The 7118-nt window shown below is 31.8% G+C and overlaps 1 long non-coding RNA gene across 1 annotated transcript; it reads left to right on the top strand.

The window, feature by feature from the left end:
- The first annotated feature begins 1076 nt into the window (after nucleotides 1-1076).
- Nucleotides 1077-4376, top strand: LOC107764806 (uncharacterized). Its single transcript, XR_001643288.2, has 3 exons — nucleotides 1077-1231; nucleotides 2276-2329; nucleotides 4123-4376. It is a non-coding gene; the product is annotated as an uncharacterized LOC107764806 (long non-coding RNA).
- Nucleotides 4377-7118: the final 2742 nt, after the last annotated feature.

Here is a 7118-nt window from a genome sequence, read left to right as displayed (position 1 = left end):
ATGTAGTGAATGTATAATTATAGTATATATAGTTATAGTTATATATAGATTAGAAAAGCTGGTGGTTTCGATCTCTGTGCTTAAAAGTCTTTTTTAAAAAGCTCGAGGGTATTTAAGTCATTTCATATCAATTCTAAGTCATTTTACATTCGTGGCTTATTTTTTCTATACAAATACTACGTGTAAAGTTTTATACGACTCCAGTGTTTTTACATAGACAACATATTAGGAGGATGTTTGTCTAAGCTTATAAGTTGATCAAACTAGCTTATAAGTACTTTTCGGTTTATCTACATATTTGGTAAACATCAAAAATACTTATAAGTCAAGTGTTTATAAACCAAAATAAGCCATAAGTCACAAATTGATCATTTCCAACTTATGACTTTTCAACTTATAAGTACTTTTAGTTTAACCAAAATTTTTACTATTTTGTTCATATTATTATTATTATATAATTCTAAAATACATTTATCTTAATAAAACTCTTAACTCTATTCTTCACTCTCACTCCGTCATCTTTTCCCGGGCTTATTTCTCAGAAATATTGTCCACCATCATGAACAACAAAAAGCTCTTTATCATCAACATAAATCAATCAAATTAATTTGAGTTAGAAAAAATCTATCTTCTGTAAATCGAGTTTCTTCATCTCTTTGAAAACGTGGCTGTTTTGCATCATTCAATATTCTATTGTGAAATATGAACTAAATTATTTATTTTTAATTGCATTGTGTTGGTAATGAAAATTGACGATGTAATAATGATCTTCTTATTGTACTTTAGCCCCCTGTTGCTAAAATAATATATACTTACTAAATACTAATTTAATCTAATCAATTTGGAACTAAAAGTAAATCCATAAGTTAATTTATACTTCAATCAATTTAGAATTTAAAATCTTGTATAAGTATACATTTATTAGTGTGAATAGTTTAAGAGGCATTTAAGTCATTACATTACAATAAAATGTGTATGAGCGTCTATTTGACAAACACTTTAACCGTTTATTATCAGTTTCAGCATTTAAATCGAAACATGTAACTTCTTATTTGTTAAATAAGTTCCATCACTTAACTGTTTTTTAACCTTAATGCTTATCAACACACTTTGTGTCAACTAAGCCAAACGGGCTCCAGGTTTCCTCCATTTTGTTTGCATAATAAACTTTCGGATTTTACATTGCTTCTCAGCGATCTCTTCATCTTCCTCAAATTGCTTCTATCTACAGGTATGTTTTTAATCAATTTTGCACCTGTTTTTTGCTTTGCATCTGATAAGTTGTCAGTTACCAAATCTAAACAGTGCACTCCTGCACTTTATTGTATTCCAAATTCGGCAGAATTCACACTTTCCTTTGATTCCAAATTTGATCCATTCTACAGAGGCAAAATCCATCATTATTTGCCAATAGAACAAAATTCCCACTTTCTGCCGTCCCATTCCAACGTCGACTTCAAAAGGGATATTTTGCCCATTTTTTGGTTATTTGTTTTCGTTCCTTCTAACCAAATGGCTCAGTTCTTTCAAGGAATTCAGAAGTGGGTTGGGGAATTCTTCTTAAATAGTATTCATGTACTTGATTCAGTGCGTTATCTGGACTGAATCCTTGATCCAAATGGCTCAGTTCTGGAATTTGCTCTTTCACTTAATTTCAGCCCCCATGCAAAATTTTGGGTTGAGATCAATTCTCGATCTCAATCCGCTGATGATACTGATGTGGGAAAATTTTGAAGTTCAGTGGCTGTTGTAGGTTCTCCCCTCCCCCCCCCCCCCATTTCTTCTCTGTTGCTCCTCACATCTTGTTTCCCTTCTTTTAATTTTTGCCATATCTTAAATTTTCCCTATTAATGTTGTAGGTTGCCCCTATTTTAGGTTCTGTTCACAAATTTTAATTTTACAGCTCGATGGTGTGTGTTAAATCGAGCGATAAAAAGCATGTTTGATCTCGAAGCGTGCTGAATTTTGGATTTGGGTTTTCTCGGTTCTACTTTGCAATCACATACTTCTCGACTTTGCAATTTTCTGGCTGGTGTATACGCTAAATTGTATAGGTCTTAATTTAAGGTTTTTATTTATGAAATTATTTGGGCGGCGCTATCTTTCCCTAACTGATAGGGACAATATGATCAAACTGGTTGTTGTTTAATCATATCGTGCATGACTGCTTCTAACTCTTAGGTTGTTCTAATTTTTCATTTTTCTCCTCTGTTTTGGTTGGAGTTATCTATTACTAATAGTATTTTCCCCCGATTTTTTCTCTTTGTTATTGCAGTTCTTGCGATCCGTTGTGATTGTCGTGTATCGTGTTATTCGGTAGCGCCGGAAGGTAAATTTTCTGACCTCTAATCATTTATGTATAGGTATTGTAAGTTTTTGCATCGATTCTTTACTTAGTATAAACATGCATGCATATTAGCCAATGTTGAACATACACTCAGTAATGTCAATATGCACTTGACTTTCACATTCAGTGAGTAGACGACTGAAATGTCGAATAAAAATCATAAAAATGAAAACTTCGAAAAAATACATGACAAGAAGGCTAGGCGACGCGAATTATATAGAATGATGCAAGCTTATAAAAAAGAGGCTCTCCTAGCACGAGCACGAGAAAATGTGCCATTAACCTTGCTATTTGCCTTTAGGCATTTATTACACTGTTTAACTTAGCGTATGATTTTGGAACTGCTCTTAGAAGCAATCATGCAAGATCACTAAGAAGCGACTAGAAGGTGCATGCAAGAAATTTCTCCTCTGGTCACTTATTCTCTTGATGAGATTTTCCTACTGTTTCTGTTTTTCCTAATCACCCTCCAAAGTTATCTAAAGTTATAATAGATATTTCAAATGGCCATGCTTAGTTCGATTAGAATCTAACTATTGGAATCTCCATGTAGTATCGTAAACGAACACAAGAATGCACTATTAGTAACATTATATAATAAATCCTGTGTTGTTTCCTACATACCTTAATTGCCAACTGATGATCTCTTCCTGTATTAGCCACTCATATACATAAACTCATTTGCGGAGATACAGAATAAAAAAAATTGAGAGCTTCTACGATATATAATGTACACAAATAGCTCTCTTAAATGGTATGTGCACATGAAAGCTCCATGAACTGTGCTGCAAAACTCTTGCATGAAATATTACACACCTTAATTAGGATTGGGTTTTAATTGCAGAGTGCCAATTATGGAAAGATTATTTAACTATAGTTTTAATAACTCACTTGAGATACATTATATATCATATGAAGTCGTTGACCAGTTCCTTTTCTGTTCATGTTCTCGATTTTGGATGAGATTTATTATGTCATGTTTGTATATGCTTAAAGAATTTTTTACTGATCTGTTTAGTTAATAACTATATCCATTGATTTCTGGTGGTTACTGTAACTTGGATACCCTATCCAAGATATTGCATGTTCACAGTGGCGGAGCCAGAAATTTCATCAAGGGGTGTCAAAAAATAAAAAAAATAGATACATCGAAAAGTCAAGGGGAGTCAACGTATAGTAAATATACATAAAATAAAATAAAATATCTAGCAATATAGTGTAATTTTCCGGCGAAGGGGTGTCCCTGACACCCCTTGGTTCAATGTGGCTCCGCCACTGAACGTTCAAACCAGTGTATTTAAGGGATTGTGGATTTGATTTATCCATTTTTCAAAAAAGACTTGGATTCCCTGTCCATTTACATGGTCTCTACTCTACTGTGCATATCCTCAACCTTGTGCATATCCTCAACCTTATACATCTGTGATACTACCATAGTCTTTCTGATATAATTTCCTATGTTTATTGATTGGCTGTTTATTAGTGAATTCTAAGTTTGGTATGTAGCAACTCCTTTGGAATTCTTCTTGGCTTAGGTTCTATTTTGGTATATCTGCTCTTAGTTGCTATAGATTCTTCTTAGATATCCAGATTAAAGGTTACAGTCTACTCGAGATAGAACATGGCATATAATGTTGAAAAGAAAGTTGGATAATTTTTTGCAATCCACGTTAATTTACTTCAACAACTTTCACTAACTTAGCAATACATTATTTGCCTTGAAGATATGTTGGCTTCTTTTGACTATGAAATATAACATATTTATTTGTTTGCAGGCATTTTTGGTCAAGAACTACTAAAAAGAAGATCAGAAAGAAGACCAAACATCGCATACACAAGGCATCACCTTTTGCTAATATGTAAATAGTTATGTCATACCTGTTGTAACTAACGTGGCACTTTAAGCATCCTTTAATGTGATACTAACAATATCTTTTTTTTGATCAAAATGTATGTAAATAGGCATCTATCAATTAGCATGTAATATTTTCTACTTAGATTCTACGCTTACAATATCAATTTTATTATATCTACAATTAGAAATCATACAAAGTTAAATAATGTTGGGCCCGTGCTGGCACGGGCAGCACCCACCTAGTCTATTCTAATAGTATATTTTTTCTTGTAATAAAATTTAGATTTACTCTATTTCTCATGTGCAGTGGTCCAACTTATTGATGAAGTAGAAAAAATTATATGCTTGCAATCTCCAAATATAGATTTTGGAAACTTCTTTTAGGCGTATGCCTTTTTATTTTTTACAATTTTGTTTTGATATTATGGACCTTTAAGACATGATCGCCATAATTGGATGGGGACGAAGACACGTATGCTACTTTAGAAGTTCTTTAGCGGGACAACTATTGTTGAACAAGTGGGTTCTAGTTTCTGATTTTGTAATTTTTCCATTTATGAACACAACTAGTTATTTTAGCCCGTGCTAAGTCCGGGCCTAATTCTAAAAATTAAAGCTTACAAGATATAAAAAAAAAAAGTAGATACATAAAATTTTATGGAGTAGCTTTATTAGGTAGATGGTATATACTGGATAATTCTTTACACATTGTAACAATATTTTTATTTGATAAATAAATTTTGGTGTAATGTATTTAGAAATGTGATTTTATGCTCTCTTCGTCAAACATTTACAGCTAAATAATGCCATCTTTCAAGAGCTTTTAATTAAAATTTTAAACATATGAGAACGATATACATGATCATAAGTAAATAACGTGGTTAGAAGCTACTTAGAAAATCTTGACTTAGTAACTTACCTTTGTCTTTTCCTGGCCACTTTTTACTGTTAATTGCTTTTAAGAAACATCAATAATATTATATTGTTACACCTCTATTATAATGTGAAACTAATGAAGTTACTCATAATTAAATATATTATGTAAAATAAAACAATGAAAAGTTCTATGCTAATGTTTGTAGACGTTTATAAAAAATTGAATACCAAAAAATTTTAAAAGTTTACTCTCGTTCCTTTTAATGTGATACTCTTTCATGTTTATTTTGTACCAAAAAGAATGGTATTTTTCAAATACAAATTTCTTTATCTACATATTTTAGTTTCATTATGTGTATATTCACTAAGACATCTTATTTATATGTTTGATAAGAATATAAGACAACATCAAAGTGCTCCATCCTTCTTTTAATTTTCCATGTTGAAGCAAAGTTGAATCCAAATTAAGCATATATTCGTACATTAGGATGAAGTTTAACCAATCACATGATTATATACCCCAAAAGAAAAAAAAAAGTTGACCGCCGCTTCAAGATCAAGTTAGAATTCACCAGATTAATGGTAATTTTTATATTATAACATACCAATGATAATTTTTCATACTATTGCACCAGTTAAGGTAAATTAGGAAAAGAAAAAAAAACGTTATTATTCTTTCTCATTCCTGATAATATATCAGGAATTTAATGGATAACTACTTTGAAGTGCAAAAACCTTGGTCGACCAAGAAGGTAAAATTGTATGGAGTAACTCACATGTCATCATTTCAGCCATCATACAATCTGTTTGAATTAGAATTACAAATATCATTTTTTTTAAAATATGGTTTTTGAAATTTGCATATTATCTTTGTTCTTTAATGTTTGTATACGTTACAAAACCACAAGAAAGGTTATCTACCTAGACCTTGCACTTACATGTTACCAATCTCTCTTACAAAAAAAATGGCTTTATAGTTTAATAATAATCAACGGTGGTAGAAAATAAACATACGTGGGAAAATTCACTAAAATGTCAACAAAAGTAAATCATGAACCTTTAACTTCTAAATTACAATGAGTTTAGTGGTAACAATGCTAAATATTGAACTCGTTAAATTTAAATTTTGAACCCAATAATCAATGGCGGTAAAAAATGAATATACATGGGAAAGTTCACTAAAATGTTAACAAAGTAAATTATCAACCTATAACTTCTAAAGTACAATGAGTTTAGTGGTAACAATGTTAAATATTGAATTTATTAAATTTAAACTTTAAACCCATTAAATTTGAATTTTGAATCCATCTTTGAGTAGCTGACAAGAGTAATTCATCTTTGACAAGAGTGGTTGCTCTAGTGGTGAGCACCCTCCACTTCCAACCAAGAGGTTGTGAGTTCGAGTCACCCCAAGAGCAAGATATGAAGTTCTTGAAGGGAGGGAGGCGAGGGTCTATCGGAAACAACCTCTCTACCTCAGGGTAGGGGTAAGATCTGCGTACACACTACCATCTCCAGACCCCACTAATGAGATTATACTGGGTTGTTGTTGTTGTATCTTTGAGTAGCCATGTATTACAAAACTTAATTTCAAATCCATCTTTGAGTAGCTATGTATTACAAAAGTTAATAACATGTTATTCCCATAGTATTTGTTTTAGTAATAAAAATTACCCAACATTAATAAATTGGAGAAGTCAAATTTTATAGGTTGTCAAAGCTAAGCACACAATTTTAGGACTTGTTTGGAAGCCTCAGTTACTTTAATTTTAACGTTTGAAACTACACGGAATTTGATTCAAAGAACTATCTCCAAAAGTCCAAAGCATCATTTGCTTTTCTGGATTCTTTAAAGTTGTTTCTTATTGGTTTAAACATTAGGATCGTATATGGCAACGATTGGCACAGTGCAAATGGCCCATTTATTCTCATTGGTTCACGTAATTGAGCTATGTGAAACATAGCAGACAGTGTTGAACTATGCAATGAAGTGTGAGGTCCATTTATAATTTCTGAATCTTACGCGTGTCGTGATCACGT

The sequence above is a fragment of the Nicotiana tabacum genome, chromosome 2 (assembly GCF_000715075.1).
Source record: "Nicotiana tabacum cultivar K326 chromosome 2, ASM71507v2, whole genome shotgun sequence".
In the NCBI taxonomy this organism is placed as follows: Eukaryota; Viridiplantae; Streptophyta; class Magnoliopsida; order Solanales; family Solanaceae; genus Nicotiana; species Nicotiana tabacum.
The sequence above is the reverse complement of the archived record's forward strand: the minus strand, read 5'-3'. Positions and strand labels throughout refer to the sequence as shown.